The 12656-nt window shown below is 52.9% G+C and overlaps 1 protein-coding gene across 8 annotated transcripts in view; it reads right to left on the reverse strand.

Annotated features, from left to right (window-relative positions):
- Positions 1-12656, reverse strand: part of NCK2 (NCK adaptor protein 2) — a 133172-nt gene that overhangs the window by 47059 nt on the left and 73457 nt on the right. Inside the window, exon 3 of one of the 8 annotated variants that reach the window (XM_049696181.1) lies at positions 4470-4595. The exons of the other annotated variants lie outside the window; for them this stretch is intronic. The gene's annotated coding sequence lies outside the window, so the exon portion shown is untranslated. The remainder of the gene's footprint in view (positions 1-4469; positions 4596-12656) is intronic. 8 annotated transcript variants of the gene reach the window in all.

The following is a 12656-nucleotide window of genomic DNA, read 5'->3' on the forward strand; positions in this document are numbered from 1 at the left end:
TACAGATACCCTCTGAAACAGAGAGGATCTATACACATGCTGAATGACTGATGGAACTGGGGCTTCGAGATATCAAATAACTCGTCCAAATCCACAGGCTACAAAGTGCCTGTGCTGGGATTCAAACCCATGAGAACTGTCTCATCCCAGAGCCTGAGCTTCCTTCCCCTTGCAGCTGGTAGAGTCCTGGGTGGCAGAATTTTGCAGCATGGCCCAAAAAAAGAAATCCCAAGGGTAAGGCGGGTGCCAATAAACAAAAACTGAGTTTCATTTTGATAAATTTCATCAGTGAAAACACCTGCGGGAAAGAGCAGTAGTTCCTGATCTTCCAGGTCTGATCTGGGAAGAGCCTCGCTGGTGTTTTAACGTTTTACTTGAGGAGAGGCCAAGCAAGCCCAGCCCACGTTGAAGGGTAAACTTTCCCGATTTCAAAACACAGGGTCAGGGCTTCCCTGCTGGCGCAGTGGTTGAGAGTCCGCCTGCCGATGCAGGGGACGCGGGTTCGTGCCCCGGTCCGGGAAGATCCCACATGCCGCGGAGCGGCTGGGCCCGTGAGCCATGGCCGCTGAGCCTGGTGCGTCCGGAGCCTGTGCTCCGCAACGGGAGAGGCCACAGCAGTGAGAGGCCCGCGTACCGGAAAAAAAAAACAACAAAAACCCCCCACAGGGTCAAAGAGCTCCATTCCTCACGCCCTTCCCTCTGGGGGTGTGCGGGGGGCGGGGAAGCCCATCTGTCCTGCTGTCACCTGTCTTGCTGCCACCCTGAGCAGAGGCCTCCTTCCTACAGCCGCTCCTGCTGGGCGTGGCTGACCGGTACTGAGTCTCTAAGACCCCAGCGACCTTTGCTCCGTGCGTTATTCTGGAGAAGGTCTTTTCATGATTTTTCTAACTTGGTTGGATCACAGTCAAAGGCTGTGGCCTGTACAGTCTCGGTCTTTGAGTCTGGAAAGGTCTCCTCTGTGGGCACCGATGGGAGCCATTCCTGGGAATGTTCCTCTCTGGTCGGAGGAGGCCAGGAATGGGAGATCCAGGCTCAGCACCTACCAGTGAGCGACCCTGGGGGGAAGCTGCTTAACCTCCGACCTCCGTTTTTGTCTGCAGACATCAGGATGAAATGAGACAATCACAGGAAGTACCCGATACCTGGTCAGTGCTGGATAAATGTTGGACATCCCCGCTCTACCTGTGTCTATGTGACGCCCAGTGGCAGGTCTCACTGCACCATAATTCTATTTCTGATTTTTTGAGGAAGCACCATATCACCTGCACCAGTTTGCACTCCCACCAGCAGTGCACAAGGGTTCCAGTTTCTCCACACCCTCACCAACACTTGTCGTTCTGCTTTTTGGTAGCAGACATTCTACTGGGTGTGAGGTACACAAAATTTCCTAAATGAACTTTCTTGAACAGGATTTGTTAGTGGATGGCAATTCTCAATAAAGACCAAATTTTATACTTTTATTATAAATCTAGGGTTTCTGCTGCACCCTCTCCCCATCTTTTATAAAGTGAATTTCTACCGTTAATTCATCCTTACTGCCAGGATCAGCGTTTCCCTCCCGCCCCAAATTAAATCACATTAGAAAAATACCTTAAAACGTGAGTCAGTATTCAAGAGACAATCACCCAGCAACTCATTTTACTATGTGAAATGCCTGGACAAAACCAGTATTCCAGAGACTCGCCTGTAAGTCAATACAACTCACTAGCACCTAGGAAATTTTACAGAAGAAATAGGACCGGGGACTCTGTTGTTTCAGCTAGAATCTGGGAAATACTATTTTTCCACATAATTTACTGCTCAAGCCATGGAGTTCCTATTCTGCTAACTTTTGCTAACTTCTCTCAATTTCCTCCTGGGTGTCTTAGACATTCATCACACTGGGAAGAAGGTCACGAACATTAGGTAACAGCTAAGCACCATCATTTTGGAGAATCACAGTCAATTTAATAAGCCAATTTTATTATATGGTATTAATTGTAAAACAAATGAAAGTCCATAAAACTGCACTGCACTTGGAATCAACACTGCCTTACACCAACCTGGAAGACATCACAGTTAATGGAGTGATGGGGAAAACACCAGCAGTGGGAAGATGTCCCCAAAAGTCAGAGTCACAGAGACAGAGCAGAAGAGTGGCTGCCAGGGGCTGGGGGGAGGGGGAAACAGGGAGAGGTTGGTAAAAGGGTACAGTAGAAGCTTTCAGCTATAAATGAATAAGCTCTGAGGACCTAACGTAAAACATGGTGACTACAGTTGATGACGCTGTACTGTATGATAGAAACTTACTGAGAGAGTAGAACTTCAATGTTCTCACCAAAAAAAGATAAACATGTGAGGTGACAGATGTGCTAATTAACTAGATGGGGAGAATACTTTCCCAATGTATACCTATATCAAATCACCACCATGTACACTTTAAATACCTTACAATTTTGTCAATTATACCTTGATAAGGCTGAAATTTTAAAAAGAAAAAAAAGGAAAAATACCCATTTTTGAAAATGGACATTGATATCTTTGGTGAAACCTGACCTTCCTCTAAAACGTCAAGAGAGCATGAAGTATTTTCAGACAATGCATACCACTGCTCCCGAAGTAAACAGACAGCCCGCTGTCACTGTATTTAGGGGTTTGCCATTTTTTTCCACAACCATGAAAGTAGTTGTAACTTCTATAATGTAAACACCTGGTTCATAAACATCAAAGTATAAATGTCATGCGCTTCCTTGAATCACGCTAATGAATTCAGCTACACTATTGGATGCCTGACCTTTCCTGGCTACCTTATTATTCAGGATTCTCTGCCTAATTACAAAACATACAAGGGTAAAAGAAGCAGAGTGACTTACAAAACACACTCCCTGTGATCTGGGTCTCCTAGCGCTCAAATACGACTAAGCTGTCACAGTCATTTTAGTTCTTCAGATGTATGTGGTTTACGCCCACATTCCTACACATTCTGGCTTAGATTTTCCTATTTAACGGGAAAGGTAATTACAGAAAGCCCCTCTGTTCCTCACTCTGGGGACAAGGACCCGCACCCATCATGCTCAGCAGGGCAGGGACCCCGTTCCTGAGAAGGGACCTGAGCTACTCTGGTTTAATTACTAAACAGACACCTCTACAAATTCTAGAGAGATAAACGCTAACATTTATCCCAAATGTACGCTTCTTTTAAGGAAATCTTCCCTATCGTTCAAGAAAACAATGAGGAAATAAAGATTTCTAGCATCTGTACGCGATTTTTTAAAATAAATTTTATTCTTTAGAACTGTTTAGTTTCCCCTATTATTAACACCTTCCATTACTACGATACATTTGTTACAATTAATAAACCAATATCGATACACTAACTGGAGTCCACAGTTTACTCAGGCCTCCTAAGGTGTTTCCCTAATGTCTTTTCTGTCCCAGGATCCCATCCGGGACGCCACCTTGCCTTGACTCGTCACGTCTCCCGAAGCCTCCTCTCTGCGTGACAGTTTTGCAGACTTCCCTTGTTCTGATGACCCTCCGTTTTTGAGGAGGGCCAGGCAGGTGTTCTGCACGATGTCCCTCGTCTGGAATCTGTCTGATGTCTTTCTCCCCACAAGGGCTGGGCTCTGGGCTTTGGGGAGGAGACCACAGAGGTGAAAGCCCACAGTCCCTGCGTTGTCTCGGGGTGCCTGCTGTCACTGTGACTGCCCCCTGGGCTGACCCTGTCACCTGGCTGAGTCCTGACTGTCCGGTTTCCCCCTGCAAAGTCCTTCTTCTCCTCTTCCCCCCACCCCGTGCTTTGGGGAAGGAGGCTCTGAGCACAGCCCACAGTTGCCGTGGGGGTGACGCTCCACCTCCTTGATGTCCAGGGTCTGCAGAAATTATCTGGGATTCTGCCTGGGAGATCTGCCTCTTCCTCCCCATTTTTAGATTTATTCCATCATTTATTCATATTAGTATAAAGGTATTTATTTTATACTTTGAGCTACAACCAATACTTCTTATTTATTTTGTTGCTCAAATTGTGCTAACTTTGGGTATTGGGAGCTCTTTTCGTTGGCTCCTGTGTCCCTGTGACATACCCTGTCATTGCAAGTGTGTGTCTGTGTGCATGAATTTGTGTGAGTCTGTGTGTGTTTGTGTGTCTGTGTGAATTTGTGTGTGTGTTTGTATGTCTGTGTATCTGTGAATTTGTGTGAGTTTGTGTGTGTATGTGTGTCTGTATGTGTATTTGTGTGTTTTTGTATGTGTGTGTCTGTGTTTTTGTATGTGTTTGAGTTTGTGTGTCCGTGTTTTTGTATGTGTGTATGTGTACGTGTGTGAGTTTGTGTGTTTTTGTGTGTATGTGAGTTTGTGTGTGTGTTTTTGTGTGTGTGTGAGTTTGTGTGTGTGTTTTTGTATGTATGTGTGAGTCTGTGCGTGCACATGTGCGTGCGTGTGTGCTCTGAGCACATCCTGACTTTCTGGCGCCGCGAGCTACTCCAGCTCACCTTGTGTACCTGCCGCCCCGGTCTCGGGACCAATACGGCAGATTTTACTGGAACCAGCAGGACCTACATCCCACTTCTTGTGTGTGTTACACACAGAGCTCTCCTGCGCTGACTCCAGTCCAGCTCCTGGGTGTTGTTGAAAGGGAAGAAGCTCTTGTGAGTGATGGGATCTGACTTGTTTTCCACGCGCCTTCCCTCCCACCACACGATGCTTTTAAGTGACACCTTCCGCTGGGTCCCCACCCTGCTCTTCACAGCGTCTGCTTCTCCAGGTTCGGCGCCATCAGCCCCTCGCTAACCTGCCCCGCACCGGCCAGGCTGCCCTGGTTCCACCTGCGGTCTTTGCTGTATGTACTTCAGCTCCTCCAAGCATAATCCTTTACCCTCGACTTAGCGGAGCCAGGACGCGGTAACACGTCAGGAGCATTTGCAGCGATGTCCGTGCGCACGTGCAGGAAACTCTGGTGGCACCCGCTCCCCACCAGCCCCAGGGCAACCGATCGATCGTGCGAGAGACGCCCCCGCCCCCCCGGCCCACGTCCTGTCGTCCTGTGTCTGACGCCGGCTCGAGGGAGCCTGGGGCTGCCTGGCAAGCCACGCCCACGTCCTCCGTGAACGCCCTCCCCGGTGAGGGCCGTTCCAGACCTTCCTTCTCCGCCCTTGAGCACCGCCTCCCACTCCCCGCTGTGGAGCTGGTGAATGACCTTGCCTCTTCCTTCGCTGAGGAGGCAGAAGCCATCGGGGGTCCCAGGGCTGCAGGCGCCTCTGTCCCTCCGGTCCCCGGGTGACCGTCGGGGGCCACCTCCTCCATGTTGGACCCCACCCACCCCCTCTTCCCGAAGGATCGGCTCCTCTGGTCATTGCCCCTTCTCTCCACCGTGGCATGAGTACTCCTCTCTCTTCTGGGTCATCTTCCCTGCCCGCTGACGGCGGAAACGGCCCACGAGCCCGTCGCGGGGAGCCGCCCTTCACTCGGCTGCCTGGGGTCACGCAGCCCTGCTTTGCCTCCTGCCTTGTCTCTTACTGGCCCCTCCTCGTGTTTCTGACCCAGAGATGCAGCAGTCAGGCCTCGATCCTCTCACCCCTGTCTCTACCCAAGCTATTCCCAGCCCGGCTCCCCTCCAGATGCCGCCTGCTACCCCGTCTCAGCGACACCTCCACGTGGACGCCCCACTGCCCTCCAGACTCATCCAGACAGAGCTCGTCACCATCCACACCAAACCAAAACCAAAAGAAAACCAATCACATGAACAGCAACCACAAAATCCCACCCCCCGTCTCCCCAGGTCCCCTCTGAGTATACGAACGTGAGACGACCATTCACCCAGGTGCCCGTCGGGGCGAGAATCCTAGCACATCCCACAGAACGTGGTGTCCCCATCCATTTCATCAGCAAACCCCAGAGGCTCGCCTTCAAAATCCGTCTCGGATGCGACCAGCGCTGGCCCTGCCACCGCCCAGCTCCAAGCCAGCAGCAGCAGGGCCCGGACAAGGCAGCCTTCTCCTCCCCGGTCCGTCCCCACCCGCTGGTCTGACTCCCCAGCAGCAGCCTGTGGTACCTGCAAACAGACAGTGGGCTGGGCCTCCTCCGTTGAAGCCCCGCCATCCCTTCCCGTCACACCAGAACACAACCCGAAACCACCGCCAGCGCCAGCTCTTCCCCCAGGCCCGCACGCCCTGCTCTCCGGCATCTCCCTCCCTCTCACGTCCACATCCCACCCCTGATGACACCCAAGCCTCCGCCCAGCCCCACGGCCCCAGCTCATCTAGAAGAGCTGCTGCATCCCCCCTGCCGCCCCCGCCTGACAATTTCCCTGCTCTGCTTTCTCTCTTCCTGGCACTGACGGGGGACTTCACACATATTTTTGGCTGTTTTCTCGCTGAGTGGGACTCCTTGCAGACAAGGATTCTGTCTCCGCGCAAACCGAGCGCTTAGAAGTGCCTGAGCCCGTGCACCCAGCCAGCGCTTGAAGGCGTGCGTGGACGCTCTGCAGCTGTGCGAGCTCCACCCCCAGACCCCCCGGTGGACACAAGACACTGAGATGCTGCCTCGGACGCTGAAGCCCTGGTTTGCCGTTGGATTCAAATTTAAGGAACTTCGTTTAGAACAGTCTCACCTTCGGATACCGTCATTCGTTACTCTATGTAATACGGGCTCTTCACTCACGAGGGAAGCCATGGAAGAATTCCAGTTGAACATTTAAATTTTATGTCGTGCAGCTACTTTGAATAAAACGGGGGAAGAAAAAAAAAAAAGAACCCCCCCCCAAAAAAACGGGGGAAGTACATGGAATATACATAAATATTCATGAAATACAGATCAATAAGGAAGGGTGAATCTTCCAACTTTTTCTGACAGCTGGTGAGAGCAGCAGCAGAAAAGCAAAGATGAAAGTTTAGCATTAAGCTCATTAAGCTACTGAGACGGCACCGTCTCAGACTCCATGATATACCTGGCAAACATCAGTGAAGTCCTGTCAATAAAATTCCGGCACTTCAAAACCTTGCATTTATCTTTATCTGCCCCCAAATTTAAAAATAGGTTGTTGAACACTGAAACAACACAAAATATATATAAAACCCTTCCAGCAGAATTATAAGAATACAAGACTCCCTTTTATAAGCAAGCATTAACGTCTATAAATAGCGGTATGCCATTTGTGCCACGGCTGGCACAGTAGGAGACTCTGTTCAAAGAAAGTGTGCATTCTCAAGTGAGAACTATCCATCTTCATAGATCAAAATATGATGAAAAATACTTGTAACGAAACCAGTACCTATAATAACAAAGGACTGGTACCTAGAATATATAAAGAGTCCTGCAATTCATGAAGAAACAGACCCACAACTCAACTGAAAGCAAGTGAACACCAAGTCACTGCCCAGAAGGACAGCACAGATGATGAATCGACACAGAAAAAGCTGCACCTCGTCCATGATCTGATCTGACAGCGAGATGCCTTTTTATGCTAGATGGACAGAAATGGACCAGGTGATGGCGTGAGTGTCAGGGAGGCGGCGGGGGGGGGGCAGTGGGAGTCCTCGTTTTCTGCCAAGACAGGAACACGGCAGCCCTGCCCGGGAAGACAACGTGGGGTCATCTGGTAAAGCTGGGCGCTGACACAGCACAAGGGAAGCATCTCCACGCAGAGAAACTCTGCGCTGGGTCGGGGGGCCTGCAAGCTGCATGCAGACCAGCCCTGCTTACGTCGGCTAAAGAGGGGCCGTAAATGAGAAGAAAGGAGAAAGGAGCAAAAAGGCAATGGGTGGCCGAGTAAGTCAACCAATGGGGGAGAAGACCGGCTTCCCCAGGAGAATTCCAGGAAGTGACGTGGGTGTCACGCCCACCCTCAGGGCGGGCTGCGCCCGCAGACGCCCTCCCACAGAGGACAAGCTAGGAGCGGACAGGGGACAGCTGACAGCCACGCCAACTCACCGACAGGTCAGATGCCCTGCGGTGAAGACGGAACTTCACCTCCGCGGTCCTCCCGCCAAAGACACGCTATCCTAGTCCAACGAGGAGAAAAAGAGCAGACAAATGCCACCCGAGGGGCACCCAACACGTCCTCCTCAAAACTGCCGCAGTCAGCTCATAAAAACAGGGCGAGCCTGAGGAACCCACAGCCCGAGGACACGTGGCAACTACCTGTGCCGTGCGTGATGCGGGTCCTGGCGGGACCGTCCACACCTGCGGTCGTCCTCACTCTGAAAGACACTTTATCTGATGTTAACACATCCATTCCTGCTTTCTTTCCATTGTGATGAACGTTTCCATGGTCTGTCTTTTTCCATCCTTTTATTGTCAACACATACACACACATCTAAAACGTCTACAAAGCATGCCAGGAGAGTAAAGGACACCCACTCGGCTGGTATTTCACGCTGACAGGGAGGGGTGCCGTGGGGGACCAGTCAGGAACGGCCCCCGCCCCGGGGCTGGCGCCGGTCAAAGGAGCTCAGGGCCCTTTACCCGGGAACCCATCTGGAACCTGGCTCTCATCTGGGAATAAGAATTGTCCGGCATGTTAGTTATATTTTTGCAGGACAAGCCCTGAGTGACCAGGTGCTCTGAACACCGGCCCCCTCAAGTTTTCCATCCCTGAGACAGTCAAAGTGACAGCCTCCCCAGCCCCCCACAAATGTCATCCACACTGCAAGCAAAACACCTGTGGGGACAGAACTGGGTCTCCCGGGGTCAGCCTCCCAGGGACAGGGAACACCGGAGGCCCAGCCCTTGAGTCAGGAAGGACAGAGTGCAATCATGTTCTGGTTATATCAGAAGATCCGCTGGGATCCTCCAGGGCCAGGACCTCCGATCCGGATGGTCAGGACGCGTAGACGGGAGGGACTCAGACCCTGAGGGCGGGAGGGTCCAGTTCTGGAAGGGAAGGCATCGCGAAGATCTTCAGGGTTTGCAGGGTATGACACAAGTGACAGAGCGGGACTGACCACGGGCACTGCCTTCTATGAAAGTGGAACCAGTTCCCATCCCTCCTCTGCAGGTGACCCAGATACTGGCCCCACTGGGCAAGAAATCCCTAAAAGAAGAGAAATGATCATCTCCCTTTCACACAAATAATATGGACGCTGCGATGTGATTTCTCCACCAAGAACCTCCGCCCCCCGGCTGGAATCTCCAAGCACAGAACACAAGGCGTAGAGGGCGGGTATCGGCTCCCGGGCCTGCTGGGATCCGAGCACCACGGTGCCCGGCGCTGCTGCCTGTTTCTCCGTCGTGTTTGTTCGATTTCTGGGCCTAAGAGCAGTCTCCCTCGAGGGCTAGCTCCCTGCAAAGATCAGAAACCACAAGTGCCAACACGCACTGTCAACAGGCATGGAATGGAATTGTTTAAAGGCTCGTGAATTATCTAAAGTGTGAATATATGAAAATCCTCAAGTGCAGGACCTCAGAAGGTCCCTTTAGGGGAGACGGGTGTGAACATACAGATGCTCGGGCCCCTTCGGCCTGCTCCAGGTGGGTCTGGAGTGCGGTCCGAGCAGCCCAGGCGGCCCCTCAAGGACAGTGCGCATTTCAAGGTGGCCCAGGGCACAGTGGGGGCGACTGTGCACAAGGGGAGCCGGCAGGTCCAGGAGGCCGACCCCCGCCTCCCCCTGACCTCACTAGGCCTCAGCCCCAAACGAGCCCTGCGGCGCCCCCACTGGCAGGGGATGCAAAACCCGGGGTCCAGGTCAGCAGTTTCCAAACTGGTGATCAGAAGGGCTTGGGACGCTCCACAGAAGAAGCACAAACGTCCAGGCTTCCCCGAATTCGAGCCCCTGGAGCTGGGGCCCGGGGTGCATGTTTTCAGAGGTCCCTCCACGACCCTCAGAAGGAAGCAGGTATGGGGATGTCTCTGATGAAGCACTGACACCTCGGGTCTCTCCTCCGCCAGCTCCTTGGAATCCCGGGGAGCTTCCAGCCCCGGAGACCCGGACCTGCCTGCCCAGCCCGGAGTGCAGCCGGCAGGCACGAGGCGCCCGAGGCCTGTGTGCCTCTTCTGGAAAGAGGAGGGAGGTGGGCCGTGGTGTGTCCCTCTCCACGCCGCCCCCAGCCCCTAATCCAGCGTCCGTGTCCCCCTGCGCCCGCCCCACGTGGCCAACGGGAGAACGAAGGCCAGCAGCCTCGGCCGCTGAAGCTCAGGGAGACCCCGGAGCCCTGTCCTGGAGGTGGGACTCAGGTGGCGGACGGGCGCCACGAGGTTGCTGCGCCTGGGGAGGGGTCTAAGCTGTGGCACACCCTGACCTTTGCCCAGAATCTGTGGGGTTGGCTGCGGCCCTGTCCCTAGATGCCCGGATCACAGACCCAGCACTCACCCAGTCCCTCCGCGTCACTGTCCGGGAAACTAAGGCCCAGAGGGCAACACACACGATGGGACGCTCAGCCCCTCCACCGCGCACCTGACGCTCCCTCCAGGAACTTCTGTTCCGAGCGCAAGTTGGGATCTACCCACTGGGAAAACATGACCAACGTTCTGCAAAACTGTCTTCACTATGAGCTTCCGGGTGATACGATGCGGTCATTTGAAGATGGCCTGTAAGCGTTCAGTTCCTCCCACAAAACAGGCCTCCACAGACCCAGGCTACGGACAGGGAAGATGTTCCTGCCGCTCCTGGGGTCGACGGCTTTCCTAGTTCTTGCCATCTGGGCACGGAATGTCCCTCTTTAGCCTCTGTAAGGCCACAAAATCTACCTCAAGAACTCAGGTTCAGAGCACAGGCTACAAACGCCCAACGCCTCCAACCAAAGCCAGTCTGACTGGGGGAGGGGGTCTCGTATCCCCTCCATTTCCCACTCATTCCCAAGCAGAAAGCAGTGTTCTGCGGAAACACCCCATCTGTGGATGAAGCATTCTGCTCCCCCGGTGGGCTGGGGGCTGCCCTGGGCTGCCCTTGACCGCGGCTTGGCCCTGTGTGCCCAGGGAGGTCTGCACACAGAAAGGTGGCAGAGCCAGGGGTGGGTCAGGGAGTCTCCACCAATCCCACCAAGTCACGTGTCAATGCGACTGTGGGTCAGGGTCGACTCCGAGAGGCTCAGAAAGCAAATGTCATCGCACAGGGGAGATGTGGGGCTGGCCCCCAGTCAGGGACCAGCGGGCGGACACGGTTACCCCACTCAACAAGCACTGAGGGGTACTGGCCTCCATTCAGAACCTGTTTCTGTTACTATCCTGTTCATTAACACAGCACCAAAAGTCGCTCTCCTTAAACTGTGATCTTTCACGGTCTGAGTTATTCATACTGTTTTATCACCATCTTGCAGCCGTACAGTTTCCAAAGAACGCACTTGTGGTGCTATAATAAAGGCCAACAGGAAAGTCGATCCTGACCAGCAGAGATCTAAAGCCCAAGGTGCTCTTCTGCTCTCTGCACTGAGACATGCCAGTGACAGGGGAAGGTGGGGTCCCTGGGGCCACCAGGCTGCTCACTGCGCTTTTCCACGCACCTGCTTCAGATCAGCGCGCGCTGCAGGTGGGGCCGTAGAGGGATTCCCATCCTGCCGTGGCAGTTCAGTGCTTTTCAGCTTTACTGAGGTACACTTAGCTATGCAAGGAGCTGCACGTATTAAATGTGTACAATTGGGTGAGTTTGGACATATGCAAACATACTTGGTACCATCACCACAAACAAGGTAATAAACACACCCATCACCTCCAAGAGATGTACCCGTTCAAGGTCTAGTTTGCTTTTCAAAAGCCTACACCCCACCCCCCTACCCGGCAATACACACAAACACACAGCACGAATACGTTTTGCTTTTCTGGAGGAAGGAGGCCAAGGAAAACACTTCACCTCTCCTACTTTTGGAAGCTCAAGAGCAGCAGTGCTTTATTTAAAGCTCCGTGTGGCCTTTTAGAATCGCTCTCTCACATCTGCATCGTCTACACGCCTGGTCCAGGGACTCTGAGAGCAAACAGCGCGTGTGTGGTCAGCACCCAGCAGCCCCGGTGCAGCCGCGAGTCACGGGTCACCGTCTGCCGGGCCGTCTTGGCAAGTAAAGCAACCTCTCCTGGCTCTTTTCCATCTTTTATAAAACCGGGGTGGGGGAGACATATAGCCACATCACCTGATCTTCGAAAGAATTTATATGAAAATGCCTTTGTAAACTGTAAGGTACAATTCAGAGAATAGTGGAGAAATGACTGCAAAGTTACTAATTCAGTTCTACAATCTGTCCTAAGGAAAAGAACTGGGTGGGGGGAGGGGGGTGGGAAAGGATTCGCTTTTTGTGTTTTTAATTTGTGTCCAGCCTTCGAGGAAGCCACACTGCTGGGGCGTGTCGGCTGTGACAGAAAAGAGAAATGCTTGGCTAAACTTTGACCGTCACCTCAACCATCAGAAAAGGATGATTTCACTGCTACGTAAAGAAACAGTAAATCTCGACTCTATGCAGCTTCGCTCTGGACACAGGTGCCCTGGGAAGAGCAGGGGACCCCAGGGGTGACCCCACACACAGGAAGTGTAGGAGGTCCTTCAGCCTCCACAGACGACTTCCCTCTCAGAGGTCAGCTGGTCAGCGGGGAGTCACAAATACACGGCAACATCTGGGAAGAGCACAGGTGCAGGTCCGAGACCTGCTGAGCTGGCCCTGGGGTCTTCAGGAGGTACCGAGACCTTTGGAAGATTCAGGTCCTGTCTCCTACACCCCAACCCCTCCCAAAGCCTTCCTCCCTCCTCCCTTCTTTAGGT

This window comes from Orcinus orca, chromosome 13, assembly GCF_937001465.1.
Source record: "Orcinus orca chromosome 13, mOrcOrc1.1, whole genome shotgun sequence".
Taxonomy (NCBI): Eukaryota; Metazoa; Chordata; class Mammalia; order Artiodactyla; family Delphinidae; genus Orcinus; species Orcinus orca.